Below are 15,159 nucleotides of genomic sequence, written 5' to 3'. Positions count from 1 at the left end.
GCAAGAAGGTTAAACCATTTTTTTCTGTCTACACATGTACTCTTATGAATGGTGATAAAGAGTGGGAGGAGACCGACAAGGTTGATTAGAAGAGTATCACCATGTCCAACTCCATCATAGTTTTGAGATGAGTATATGTACCCTAGAGGTTCCCTTGAAGAATATTTTTGAATATACAGAAACACACGTTTTTCATTACAACTCAGCTGTATAGCTGGATTCTGACTGTCTCAGAATCTGATTTTCCAAATGCCTTCATAGTAGTTTTTAGAATTTGTTTTCTAACTTGGAAAAAAAATGTTGGCAAGGTTTTTTTATAAAGAGATAGATGATCACCCAGGAGGGAAAGCAGAGGGCAGTCTCTGTCAATACTTTTAAATACTTCTCAGTTTGAACACTGTGTTGGCACAGCAGAGAGTTTCTCTGCACTGCCCAGATCTGTTTCTGAATAATCCAATGAGTGAGTACTTGCATTAGGAAGGGACAGGTCTTTTAAACTCATAATAAACCTTTATTTCAAAACTTGTGACATTATTCAGCAATTCCTATTTTACTGTAAGTCTGTGTGCTGCTTAAATACATACACATTTCAAATGTGAGACCTTCAGCTTCAACACCTGGATGATTTTCTTCCACAGAATCACCTTTCTCCAGCTTTCGCTGTGGGGCCAGCCACAGCCGTCCTGATGCCTCCAACACCACGAGTCCATGATGATTAGTATCAGATCTGTGCATTGCCAGATTGCAGCAGGACATGTCTGATCCCCTTCATCATGTACCTGCTGAGTGAACCAGAACATGTGTCATGGCATTTATTTCAGCTTTATGCTTTTATATCTGCTGGGAGGACAAAGAGTAACTGATCTGGAATAAAGCAGCAACCTCTGGTCTGGCATGAGGTCTGCTGATATAAAATTAACCTGTCATCATCCTCTACAAACAGTGTAGAGTGAGCAGGGATTATATCAGATTGGCACTTTAGATTGTGTGATTGCAGTGCTTTCAAACAGGGAGCAGGAGCCTTCAAAAGGGGGTGGGGGCTTGGGACCAAACTGATGGAAAGCAGCTCTGCAGGGAAGGAGCCGGGGGTCCTCTTGGACAGCAAGTTGTCCATGAAGCAGCAGTGTGCCCTGGGGACAAAGAATTCCAGTGGTATCCTGGGGTGCATTAGGAAGAGCATTGCTAGTAGGTCGAGGGAGCTGATCCTGCCCTTCTACTCAGCCCTGGTGAGCCCACATCTGGGGTGATGTGTCCAGCTCTAGGCTCCTCAGGATGAGAGAGACATGGAGATCCTGAGGCAGGTCCAGAGGAGGCTATAAAGATGATTGAGGGACAGGAGCATCTCTCTTGAGAGAAGAGGCTGAGGGAGCTGGGCCTGTTGAGCCTTGAGCAGAGATGACTGAGAGGGGACTTGTCAATGTGTATGAGTATCTAAAGGGAAGGCGTCAGGAAGATGGACCAGGCTCTTCTCAGTGGTGCCAAGCAATAGGACAAGAGGCAATGGGCAGAAATTGATGCGCAGGAAGTTCCACTTGAATATGAGGAAGAACTTTGTTAATGTGCAGGTGACCGAGCACTAGAACAGATTTCCCAGAGAGGTTGTGGAGTCTCCCTCACCAGATGTCTTCAAGAATCATCTGGACACAATCCTGTGCCATGTGCTCTAGGATAACCCTTCTTGAGCAGGGAGGCTGGAACAGATGACCCCCTGTGGTCCCTTCTAGCCTTACCCATTCTGTGATTCTATGGAAAGGGATTTCCCGTGTTGCTGAAATGATCTGAGATAGCTGCTGCTTTCACATTGGGTCCACTGATGCAAGCCTGTAAGAAGAGGTGGGAAAATTACAGATATATTTTCCCAACACTGCTATTGTGGAAACTCTTCATCTGGGAACTGAATGCATTAACTTCTGTGACCTTCTGCTGTTATTCCTATGCTCAGCTTTATACATGATAGTCCCATAAAAGAACTCCCATTTGAAGTGAGACACAGGTAGTGACAATGTGATTGTGTCCTTTACCTGTCTTCCTCTCTGAGTCTTCATTTCTGTCCCATATAAATATGAAATCTTTTGTGGAAACTGTCACTGCAAGCAAAGATACACTGACTTTTAGTCCTGCATGTAAATAAATGCAAGCTGCTATTTTGATGTGCCTTTACAGTTTTAGAAAGAAACTCTCAAAATAAATTCTGATCCTTTTCCAAAGGCATTTCATAAAATTTTATTGGTCACACCAAAATGATCAGAAACATGCTATTTAGTTTAGAAACACATGGAAGTTTGCACCACACTAAAGAACTCTGCACCTCTCCTCCTGTTCATGCCAGGATCTACCTTGGTTCTGTAGCTCTGTGATATGATGTACACAAATTGGCACATGCTTCAGCTTTAGACATTCACTTGAATAGGCCAATATGGACATGCACTATCATAGTGAAAGTGCAGATGTGATAAATTTCACATAAATAAAACTCCCAGATAACAGTTTCATCAGTCTTATTTATCAATTTGCCCTTCTTTTTGTAAACTCAAAAAGGAAAAAAAGTGAAAAAAACCCCATCCAACAAGCAAATAAATCATGGTACACTTAATGGCCTTAAAAATATAGCAATTATGGACCTCAAGGTCAACTTTGATAATTGTTTTTAGGAAGGAAAGCTAAAATTTTACAGGTGACACAAGTAAAGCGAGGTGACCCATAATGTGCAACAAGATCTTTTGGTGGGTCTAGTTTCTGAGCTCTGTGGGCTTTGAAGGCTGTGATTTGTTGTCTCATGCAGATTTTCAAGTCTCAGCTGAGATGGCTAAGCAGGCAGAAAACAAGAAAAGCAGTAGCTGCTCCAAAGCGTACATCTCAAGTGTCCACTCAATCCCAAGTTTTTCCTTATCAGTTGATATTCAGACTGTGCAGTTAAATTTTTAGTCCACAACTACAGTAGCAGCCATAGTTTACCACCTACTGCAAGCTTAGAGTGGAGCCTGCAAAATGCAGTGATTCCCATCTTTACTTTCAGGGGCTGGAGGGCAGCCTGTGCCATGGAGTACATACAGATGGGCAGCCACAAGAGATGGCACTTTGTCTTGATGTAGCAGCAGCTGTGTCTGCTGAGCTAACCCCAAAACTGGCTAAGATGAAAGACTTTCTAAATTACTGGAGTTTCAGGCACTACTTTTAGAAGCTTCTCTGAGGTTACAGGTAGGAATAATTTGTGTAGAGTTTTCACCATGGATGTATTTCGGTGAAAATCTGGTGGGAAGAGTTTTTGTGTGTTGCTAATTTGGATGTGGTTTGGCAAAGTAATGCTAGTGACTTCTGCTGTCTGTTCAAATCTCCCTGTACGTAATAAAAATTGATTAGCTCAGTGCTTTGATCTTGATTTTCTTTCCAGATATATTTAAATGTGACATCAAAGCTGTCCAAAATACCAGACCTCGTATAGCTATCACTAGATTGCTTTAATGAAAGTAATAAAAAATTAAACTATCAGATTCTTTATTCTGAGTGTGCCTGGAGGCAAGAAATAGAAACACCTGATAAATGTGAAAGAAATCAATAAACAGATACCTACAAACATAAATAATCCAGAGAAAAAGAATAATGGCCTTTAATCATCCATTAACATTTGGAAATCAAATAATTCCAAATATTTCAATTAAGTAACTGCCTGCTCAGTAACTGCATCTAGACATATGCAGTGAAATTATTTGGTCATGTAAGACCATAAAGCCAAGGGAAACTTTTTTTCTATAAGTACATTATCATTGCATGTGTTGTGATATAATTAGAGAAACATTTTTCATGAAGAGGTGACAGAGGGAGGACAGCCTGTTTGTTTCTGGGGTTCTACTTTGGTTTTTATCAACAGGATGGCTTATTTTTCTGAAAAAGATGTTTCAGAGCAGTAGAAAGTATTTGTCAAATTGGTCCTATCCTTAGAAAAAAAAAAAATTAGGGAAAGTCATAATGGTTCCACAAACATCACTTTTCAAATTTGAAAAACATAGTGAGGTTTCTTTTCTTAATGGTTTTATTTCAAATTCAAAATCCCCTACTTAAAAAAAAAAAGGCTCATTTGGCCTGACAATCAAGTTACCAATCTACAATTCTGGACCAAAACTGGAATTCTTTAACTAAATCATCCTGGGATTGTTAAAGGGGAATTGTAAATGAGAATGTTTCCATTCATATCACGAAACTTCTAGTGCGAGTAGGCTGTAATGGAAAAGATACCTATAATGTAGATGTCTGCACCTGAGGTTTCTGCCCTAGGCTGTCATTGGTGCAATGGTCATTGTGTTCGAATCTCACTGTAAATTACTTTTAAAGTTTGATTAAATGGGTAACTTCTTTGAATGGGCTTATCTCCCCACTGATTAAAAAGAGAAGAGAAGGAAGACTGTTAGGAGAGGTGAGCTGAATCCCACCTGAACCACTTACAGCAGCAGTACCACTCACTTAGCAGATCATTCACAGCAGAAATATGTAACAATAAAATGTTAATCTGTGATTTTTTTCAATTAAGTTGTACCTGGCTGACCCTTGCATATATGGATACAATATTTCAGTTTGGTCCTTGCAAAATTAACACTGGATTGACTGTGTTGTTAAAACCAGAATCTAAGGCATTCACAGAATTTCAGTCTAGGTCCTCAGAACTGGAAATGCAAGAACTACAGGGAAATTATCTGTCTTCTCTGTAGATACAACTGCAGTCCCTTAGCTGATAACCCTGTCTCTGTTTCACTCTTTAATAGCTTTAGGCAAGTGAATCAGGCTAGATCTGTGGTTTGTATCACACAGCCACACCAAATCTTATTTGCATGATCAAGCCGAGAATAAGTTTGTAGTTTCACAATACATTTTCTTTGCGGGGAAAGTCCACACAGGTTCTCATTCCCATCAGGATTCTGCAGTTCACTCTTCATGGGTGGGTGAAGAGTGTGCTTTGGTATGGTAGAGGGTGAAAATCAGGTCTGGATCACTCACTGAGTGAAAGAGAGAAATTTATTGAGCCAGCTTTTCTACTCAGGAAAACAGTGTATAACCACATTCTTCAAGAGTGATTCAGATGGCAAACTGCCTGTTCTCTGGAAATGTATTGCTGCCTTCATTTTGGTACCTTTTTTTTCCCTAGAAGCCTAAAATCTTGGTTGGTTGCCAATTTTAGCACAGTATCCTTCATGTTCAATATTGCAGTACCTAGAATAAAAAATTTCAGCTACATTTACTTATTTTCTTCATTCAGAGCACCATGTGGTTTAGAAGAAAGTCAAAAGATTTACTTTTCTTCAGCTTGTGTTTCCTTCAGTTTGTGCCTGTGTGTGTAGGTTTACGTGGAAATGTGCTCCCTAGTTATCATAAGCCTAGAACAGCACAGGGTCTTCACACAAATGCTAGAAAAAATCTCCATTAAATATTACACACAAATGTCTCTTCCTTCCAAATGTTACTTGAGCCATAGAGCTAATTATATGAATGTAGGATTCTTTCATAAGAACGAGCACCGAGAGCATGACCAGTTTTACAACTTTAATAAACATTTCAAACGTTTAAGTTTGACTGCTCTCTGCCTCTAATATATACATAGAATAAAATCAGTGATGAATGCGTATGAAAATGGAACTCTTACTGATTTTGTATACAGAGCAATATTAAACAAAAACAAACAGTGCATTCAGGCTTCCTTAAGAACACTACACTGAATAAGAAATAGGCTAATGCAGTAAAGACCAGAGTTCATCTCTTCTCCCACAGACTGATCATACACGGTAGCATGCTGACAGTTTCTGGTTGTTGATGGCCACGAGCTATAGTCCAGTATCCATAAACAAGTAAGAAATGTATTAATTCGTTAATTCATGATGGATCAGCTCATTCCTAAATCCCAGTATTAAAGAGCACCAAGCCTCATAGCTTTTTTTTTTTCCCCAGTGTTTTTGTAGTGGTTTGGTTCAAAATATCTATTACTTATTATTTTCTATTCAAATAGAAAATAATTTTGAATATTCTAATAATATTCAATTTAATAATAATATTTGAATAATTTATTCAAATAGAAGATATTTTTGGTTCAAAATATCTATTACTTATTATTACTTATTATTTTCCTTCTGTGAGATAAGAATTAGGAGAAAGCAAAACAGGTTCAAACTTACACGGTTGCAGTACAAAGAAAAAGTTTTATTACTAACAGAATTAAAAGTAAAAAGAAATAACAAGAAACTAAAGCAAACCCCCCCACTTTCAGCACTTCTCTCTTTTTACCCAACTCGCACAAAGGATAACAGAACATGGGATTTTAGTCAGTGTTGCAGCTCTTGAAAAGTCTCTCTCTTATGCTTAAGGAAAAAAGGGTTTTCTTCTGCTTCACGTGGTTCCCAAACTGCCACCAACAGCAGACCCACCCAGAAAGAAACAATCTGCTGTGGTGTAAAACATCTCTCCCATGGAAAAATCTCACAGTTCATTCACACTGCAAAACATGAGCCCCATGACATGGGGTTATTAATCTTTTTAAGGATGAGTTATTTTGGGCTGAACACAAAGGCTTTCTTCACCACAAGTCTCTAACAGCCTCTCACTGCTTCTGTGTAGCCTGGCATAGGCACTCTTCACAATCCTCACGGGCCACACGTGAATTTTCCATCCCCCCATGTACTCCAAATGGATTAAAGAGACAAACAGTCTGTGATATCACAGTTTCTTACCATGGCATGCAAGAAGTTTTTTAAGCTACACATGAGAATCGCGGCACCGCCCTCTTTTCTCCCGTCGCCATTTTCAGCTTCTCACATGACTCACCTTCTCTTCCTCTCTGACTCTGAGACCGCCATGTTGAAGAGTATCCTTGTTCAGGCTTTACGGTGGAGAAAGCCTCGCTCCCTTTGTGCTGCTGGCTGCATGGTGTCCTCTTCAGTTTGGCACGAGGTGTGCTGGCTGCAGACAGGAGGCTCCGCTGGCTCCCGCTGGCCCCGCGTGGAGAGGAGAGGGAGCTGCCAGTCCCAGGAAGCTGCGCCAGATGGGTCCAGCTGTGTGGCAGTCCTTGACTGGTTTGAGCTCTGTGGCAGTCCCTGGCTGGTTTAGCTGTGTGGCAGTCCATGGCTGGTTTTAGCTGTGTGGCAGTCCTTGGCTGGTTTAGCTGTGTGGCAGTCCATGGCTGGGTTTAGCTGTGTGGCAGTCCCTGGCTGGTTTAGCTGTGTGGCAGTCCTTGTCTGGTTTTAGCTGTGTGGCAGTCCATGGCTGGTTTTAGCTGTGTGGCAGTCCTTGGCTGAGTTTAGCTGTGTGGCAGTCCATGACTGGTTTAGCTGTGTGGCAGTCCTTGGCTGGGTTTAGCTGTGTGGCAGCCCTTGGCTGGTTTTAGCTGTGTGGCAGTCCTTGGCTGGTTTAGCTGTGTGGCAGTCCTTGGCTGGTTTTAGCTGTGTGGCAGTCCTTGGCTGGTTTAGCTGTGTGGCAGTCCTTGGCTGGTTTTAGCTGTGTGGCAGTCCCTGGCTGGGTTTAGCTGTGTGGCAGTCCTTGACTGGTTTAGCTGTGTGGCAGTCCCTGGCTGGGTTTAGCTGTGTGGCAGTCCTTGACTGGTTTAGCTGTGTGGCAGTCCCTGGCTGGGTTTAGCTGTGTGGCAGTCCTTGGCTGGTTTAGCTGTGTGGCAGTCCTTGGCTGGTTTAGCTGTGTGGTAGTCCATGGCTGGTTTAGCTGTGTGGCAGTCCCTGGCTGGTTTAGCTGTGTGGCAGTCCTTGGCTGGTTTAGCTGTGTGGCAGTCCCTGGCTGGTTTAGCTGTGTGGCAGTCCTTGGCTTGTTTAGCTGTGTGGCAGTCCATGGCTGGTTTTAGCTGTGTGGCAGTCCTTGGCTGGTTTAGCTGTGTGGCAGTCCATGGCTGGGTTTAGCTGTGTGGCAGTCCATGGCTGGTTTAGCTGTGTGGCAGTCCTTGGCTGGTTTAGCTGTGTGGCAGTCCATGGCTGGGTTTAGCTGTGTGGCAGTCCCTGGCTGGTTTAGCTGTGTGGCAGTCCTTGGCTGGTTTAGCTGTGTGGCAGTCCTTGGCTGGTTTAGCTGTGTGGCAGTCCATGGCTGGTTTTAGCTGTGTGGCAGTCCTTGGCTGGGTTTAGCTGTGTGGCAGTCCTTGGCTGGGTTTAGCTGTGTGGCAGTCCATGGCTGGTTTAGCTGTGTGGCAGTCCCTGGCTGGTTTAGCTGTGTGGCAGTCCATGGCTGGGTTTAGCTGTGTGGCAGTCCTTGGCTGGTTTAGCTGTGTGGCAGTCCTTGGCTGGGTTTAGCTGTGTGGCAGTCCATGGCTGGTTTTAGCTGTGTGGCAGTCCATGGCTGGGTTTAGCTGTGTGGCAGTCCATGGCTGGTTTAGCTGTGTGGCAGTCCTTGGCTGGGTTTAGCTGTGTGGCAGTCCTTGGCTGGGTTTAGCTGTGTGGCAGTCCCTGGCTGGTTTAGCTGTGTGGCAGTCCTTGGCTGGTTTTAGCTGTGTGGCAGTCCATGGCTGGTTTTAGCCGCCTGCGGCTCTGGGACAGTTCCCCCCCCCAGTGACCCAGGCTCCGTGCCGCAGAGTTGGGAAAAGGTGGGAGGGGACGGGACCCCGGCCCAGCCCGGCGGGGCCCAGAGGCTCCAAGGCCCCCCCACCTTCCGGCAGGCGAGCTGGAACGAAAGGAAATTCCCGCCTTTCCACACGGTTTAAATATGTAAATTGTGAGAAGCATCATTAGTCTAAAAGACTGTGCATCAACTCAGGTTCAACCCACTACAGTTTTACATTTTGTATTGGAATATAAAAAGGGAAATGTAAAGGATCGAATATGCTTGGCAGGGAACATTCTGCAGCAGACCCCTCAGACCAGTGATGCACACCTTCGCTTCCAGGCTGATGGAACAGACATAGGGCAGAGCATCAGGAGAAACAATGAGGCAGTTTGGTGTCCCAAGCATTTCCAGAGAGTGAGAGAACAGCAGCCCTCTGTATCTATCTGACCACAGCAGCACATGTGCATTCATCTGAATTTCGATGATAATTAGTAATTAATCCTTTTGTTACTAGAGCTAAATCTTTTTGTTTCTAGAGATAACACATCTTGCAGCAGGAACCAGTCCATTTTCCTTCCTTATTGATGCTGCTTGCTCTCAAAACTGTCAAAAAAAAACTTACACTGTCATTAAGTTATTGTTTTGTCTTTGCTCAAGTATCTCAGAAGGACAGTTTACTGAGGACTTAGTTTCAGAAACACTTGGCAGTGGTCAAAGCTAACGGAAATCAGACAGATGTTTATGGTTCAAGCATAAAAGCCTTCCTTTGTGTTATTGAACCCTAACACTTTAATATTTAGCAGAGTGATGTTTTCCTGTCAAAGAACTGACATTTTATTTGTTAATACCATGCAATTATTTTCTTTTTGTTTGTTTTGCTTTGGGGTTTTTTTCACATATTTATGTTCCTAGAGCAATTTAAAAAGAAGGGAAATGTGGTTATGTTGTTCTCTGTACCATGGTTACCACGATTCACCATAAACAGGTAAAAATGCACTCAGTTAATGCAATGTTCTGCTACTCATCATTATTGTTGTAGTGATTGTGCCTGTCCTTAGAGAACATTGCACAGCACCAAATTGTATTATACCACCTCTTGTTGTTTTCTGTGGGCAAATACATCACAGCAAATTGCCATACAGTTGCAGTCTGCCCAGCAGAAGTCAGAAAAATTATAGCTTTTAACCAACCACACGTGGGTTACAACACAAACATATGTTGCTGAATTTGGGGGCCACACAACTGAGTGAGTAAAAGTTCAGATGCCTATTTCTGGAATATCTATATTAAAAAAAAAAATAGCATCCTACATGATTATATGCCTTCTTTATGCCCTTGCTGTCAAACATAATTTATATTATTTTCCAACGTTTCACAATCATGAGAATTTTGTAGGTTAAGGGGAAATTCTTCAAGTAAGAAAAAAGTATGTTTCCTGCTTATAAACATCACTGACAGCTGTCATCTTGTATTAATAAGAGAACAAGGTTAGGCTCAGATTTTCACTTTGGTCATGAAAAGTTTAATTTTTTAAATAGAAAAGGTTTCATTTTTTAAATCCTAACCAAATTAGGAAGATACAGACCTGCTTTCAGCAGCAGTCAATTTGTTCTGTCTGTATTGGAGCTATCGCAAAAATTATGAAGATTGTAAATTTTTTTTTTTTTATTCTGCTTCAATATGCTTGTGCAATTTGGCAGTATAATGGATATTTCTACCTGCTCTCTATTAGGATGCAATTTTTGATCCACCAGCCAAAGAGTAAGGACTTGTTCATGTTTATGTGTGTGTTAGGAGTAGGCCCTATGGAAAATATTCCTTTCTGCATCTACTTTTTACCATTAAGGTGAACAAGGTCTCAGCTCACAAGCTATGATCTCAAATGAACATAATATACAGAGTGCAGGTTGCAGTGGAACCACACGAAAAAAAAATACCTTAAATTTTTTCCTCCTTTCTCAGCTACCATTTCTACCATTAGGAAGAAAGGCATAACACAGCATCTTAGTTTCTTGTGTATGAAGTCATTTGGGACACTCCTGTGCCAATTTTAAGTGCGGCTGCATATGATGCAAAAGTTCATTTGTGGGGAATCCATTGCAAAACAATAATTTTATCATCAGCATTACATTCTCAAGAATACAGGTAGAATCTCCACTCTTTTAAAGGAAAGCAGAGGAAAAGGAGAAGGAAAAATATAGTTCTTCTTTTAAATTTAGACTTTCCTAGACCCAGAGTTCATGAGGAGCCCACCAACGTGAATAGAGGCACAGAAAAATTCTGCAGAGTTCCTGCCTGTTGTTCATGCTGTGCACATCTCTGAGATTACAACATAATGTAAAGATATCTCAAGAGTAATTATTATTAAATACAAAAAAGAAAAAAAAGAATTAAATGCCATTTCATTTCGTCCAGAATTAAATGCACAGGAAGAAAAAATCTGTTATGAGCCTTGAGATTTAGCTTTTTGATTTTTTGCAGGTACTGTTTCTCTCTTCTTTTCCCCTCAGGTTATCATTTCTTCATCCTTAATCAGAGTAGATACATCTATAGAAAATAAAAGGGTTTTTTAATTTTTTCCGTAGATTCTTAGCCATATGGAGAGCTTATTTATTTGATTGTTACAAAACATTCCTTTCTAAATGTAAATCTTCATTTTGACATACACTATGCATAAATTACCAGTAAGTTGACTTCAAGAAGAACGATGCCTTAATCAATAGTTGTAAATCTATGCTGAGATCTTTACAGCACTTTAAACTTATTAATGAAATTTATTTTCTTCAAACTATTGAATAGCTTCCAAGCACTTTCTAAGCACTGAGAGTAAATTCTTTGTGCTTTGCAAGTCAGTACCTTCTGTTCAATCAACAGTGAGTCTTGCCCTATTGTCATTGATTCTTGCTACTCTGTTGATGTCATCAAGTTATACCAGTGTTATATACCATTCTGTTGTTAATATGTTTTTTGTACATTGAGTCCTTGAAATTTTATTACGGTTTTGTCCAGAGTTACTGAAAAACAGAGAATTGACTCAGGAGGAATTGAATTATTCTGAAGGCTCCATAGCTAAGGTAGATGTTTCCCCAATCTGTCAAAAGAATGATAAAAAATAGGCTGTCAGACATTACTTGATTTCTACCTAATCATGTACTACAGCAAAAAGATGCTCCAGGGCTGGCATTGCTCTTCCCTGTGTGCGCTCATAGGTAGACTGGGAGATCTGAGACTGAAAGCCAAGTGCTTTCATCCATGCAGGAAGTGCAAATTAGAAAGCAATACAGTGCACACAATCTGGAAGTCAGCTTTTGTAGCACTAGAATATATCACTTCCTTGTCCTACAACTAAATCATATGCTGGAAAAAGCTTTTTAAAATTCCAGTGTCAGTGTTCTCCCAGCAAGGGTTATGATGGGGTCAAAACTGTGGGAGACAGTACTGTAATCATATGAGATTAATTCACAAAAAGATGGGCAAATTATAATATTGACTTCCTTGCTCAATTCACTAATGAGCTGTAATGGCACAGTTTTCTATTGTGTGTCTTGGGTACACAGCAAACAACCTGTGCATTCAAGCAAACAGGAGATGTGTTGCCTCAGTGGGCAAATAAGATGTTCTTGATCTTCTCTCCCCATATTTTAGCGACTCTTAACAAGAAACTTTCTATAGTGTGATTTAGGACTGTGGTGGGGTTATTTTTCACCCTTCAAATGCTATTAATATTTCAGTAGTGTGCCAAGCATTGTTTTCATTCATTTAAAAAAAATGAAACACTACCAAGGGAATTAGCAGACTCTGCAAAGTGCTTGCTCTTTCTTTAATTTTGTGATAGAGACAGATATAGTGGCCAGCCAGCCATCGGCTCTACTTTTCCCAACCACAATCCCACAAATTTTAATGTGACATAAGAAAGGAAAAGTTTTTTATGGTCTGTTTGCATTGCTGTTTTCACAGAAAATCTAGCTCACACTTCTCACAACCTGAGCTGGCTAGCTGGGAGCAGGGAGTGCTGCAGACACTGTACGCATTAATGGAGAACGGTGATTCAGCTAAGGAAGTCTAGTTCTCAGCAGAGATTTTTAGTTCAGTATGATGTCACACCAAAACAGATAAATTGCTCTGTTTTCAGAGCTGTTCTCCAGCAAATCATGTTGTAGGACAAAATTATCTGTTTTGGCCTTTCAGTGAGCCCCTTAAAAATATTCCTGACTTAGGAAATCCTTAAAGGGCTTTTAGAATAGTCTTCCCTGTCTCCAAGATTTTACCTTTAAATACAATCATACTTCTATGTACATATCATTACCTAGTGATTTCAAGAGACATTTGGTCCAACCAGTGTCAGGCAGAATGGATTTTCTCCAGATGTCATATATAAGACATCAACTGAACAACATGAATGATAAAAAAGTTTCTTTAGGCAGTGAGTGCATTCATGTTCTGGGATTTTTGTTCTGGAAGGCACATAGAAACAGTGATAGTTTGCTCTAAATATTTAAATATTTTTGCTCTAAATATTTAAATATTTTTAACTTTATAAAATCATCTGACTCTCTCAGAAATCATGGCTATGATAAAATGAGGGAGAAAAAAAAGTAGCAGTTTTCAAAAGAGGTTGTTGTTCCTTTTTCATTGAGTAGCAAAATTTTTGCTCTAATTTTATCATAAATGATAAAAAAATACTATGAGAACATGAAAGAATTTTCCATCATCATGAATATCAACTTTAATTTCCTATTTCTCATTATTAACCGAGTCATTTGGAGGTTGATATCACAGAAAACTAACTAGAAGTTGTCACAGTGGCTTCAGGCTTGAACACCAAGAGACATTTTCTAGAAGCTGTATCTTCTTGTAGGAACCTCTGGTGGGCTGGTGCTGCTGGTGAGGATAGCTTCTGGAGGCCAAAAATTTTGATCTGACACCTTGAATTTTATTTATTTTTGTTTTAATATGAGGCTAGATAAACTCTGAAACAGGTTGTTCAGACTGATTAGGAAGTTTCCACCTTTGGAAACATTCAGTGTTTTAATGGACAAGACCCTGGGCAACTGGATTTAACTGGGCCTGTTCTAGGTGGAGATTTTATTGGGTAACCTGAAAAAAACCCTTTCAATGTTTTTTCTGCAAGGTAACAACCCTTTCTTTGAGACATCCTGTACCTTTAAAGAGAGACAATTGCTTTGTTTGAAGCTACAGATCTCAGCTAAAATCCCAACTCTCCTGAAATCAATGGAAAATACCTACTGAATGTTCAGGACCTTACATGTCATCATCATGGACTGTAACATTGGTGTTCTGTGGCTGAACACTGAAACTTTAACCCCAGATTGTGTAGTGCTGCCCTTTGCTGTGACTGGTTGCATTTCTGTTGGATTGCTGCACAGTCATTTCAGAGCAGGATTAAATTCCTTACTGCCAGAACCAACATCGAAAAAATAAACAACTGCTTGTTAACATAATCACTCCCTCTTAGAAATTTTCTTGATTTGGCACAGCAAACTGTTGGAAATCTGTATCTTTGGTGCCTACAGTTGGCTTGCAGTAGCAAAACAAGATGATGCTTTGAGTCTGTGCAACTGCTAATAGCACCATCCTCCAGCATATATGAGGGTTATGGCTCTGCACTATTTGCAGAGCAGCTGCAACACTGATTTTTCTCTGGATTTCTGATTCTTCATTGATACTAAAGGAGGAAATATCCTCTTACTTCCCCATTATCCTCTTTTCTAAGATGAGAACGTACCCTGAGCAAGAAAAGTATGTGCATGGAGGAATGTCAGGGTGGTTTGAAAAGGTGTCTTATGTTCTGGAAACTATAGTTTTACACCATGGAGCCTTCAAAGAGCATGACTTTCTTCTAATAGAGTTCAGCTCCACATATTTTCAAAGTGTAGGCACTAGTCCCAAATGTTTCACTGAATCGATATTCATTCTTGCTTTTCTTTGCATATGAGCTACACAGACAGGTGTGAAATGATCTAAGACTCACTGTAGTGTGAGGTAAGATTTCTGTAGCTGGTAGGACTGAACTTTGATAAGGTTTCAGCCCCACTGTGGGCTCTGAGTCCAAAATGTGGCTGTTCTTCTTTCCATCCAAACACCTTCTCACTTCAGCTATTTTCTCACAGAGATCTTTAGTATGCTTAGTAAAGCTTTTAAATGTTTGTCTACCCCTCTGGCTGCAAGATAAGAGATGCAAGGTGGTAAGCTGTAAAACAGTGGAGGAATAAACTTCAATATATTCGAAAGAACTTGTTAACTTGCTTCTGTTTCAGTCTTCTGGAATATATTATTTTCATCTAGTAGATCAGGATAGACAGTGCTGTCAAAACATAATCTTATCAGAGTTCACTTTCCTTTTTATTTTTTTGAGGCTTAATTAAGAAAATGCAGACACAACTGAGAGTAACTTGCTAATTGGCACACTGTTTTCATTAAGGTGTGAAAGGCTCTTATGGAACAAAAAATATGGAATATGTAAAAGATCTGCTTGACATTCACAGACAGATTCACAGCTGTGAGAAGTGCTGGAGAAATCTAACTAGGACCAACTGCAAGTGTGAGACACTTCAGTTTCAAGAAATGTTGAGTGCTTCTAGCCCTTAGTGCCCACAAGAAATATTTTTACTTCTTAGACAC

At 40.5% G+C, this 15,159-nt stretch overlaps 1 long non-coding RNA gene across 1 annotated transcript; it reads right to left on the bottom strand.

Moving 5' to 3' along the window:
* Positions 1 to 828: 828 nt before the first annotated feature.
* LOC116442163 lies at positions 829 to 6,878 on the bottom strand. Its single transcript, XR_004239425.1, has 2 exons — positions 6,711 to 6,878; positions 829 to 1,821 (listed from the first exon to the last, which is right to left on the bottom strand). It is a non-coding gene; the product is annotated as an uncharacterized LOC116442163 (long non-coding RNA).
* Between the last annotated feature and the right edge of the window lie 8,281 nt (positions 6,879 to 15,159).

This window comes from Corvus moneduloides, chromosome 3, assembly GCF_009650955.1.
Source record: "Corvus moneduloides isolate bCorMon1 chromosome 3, bCorMon1.pri, whole genome shotgun sequence".
NCBI classification, from domain to species: domain Eukaryota; kingdom Metazoa; phylum Chordata; class Aves; order Passeriformes; family Corvidae; genus Corvus; species Corvus moneduloides.
The sequence above is the reverse complement of the archived record's forward strand: the minus strand, read 5'-3'. Positions and strand labels throughout refer to the sequence as shown.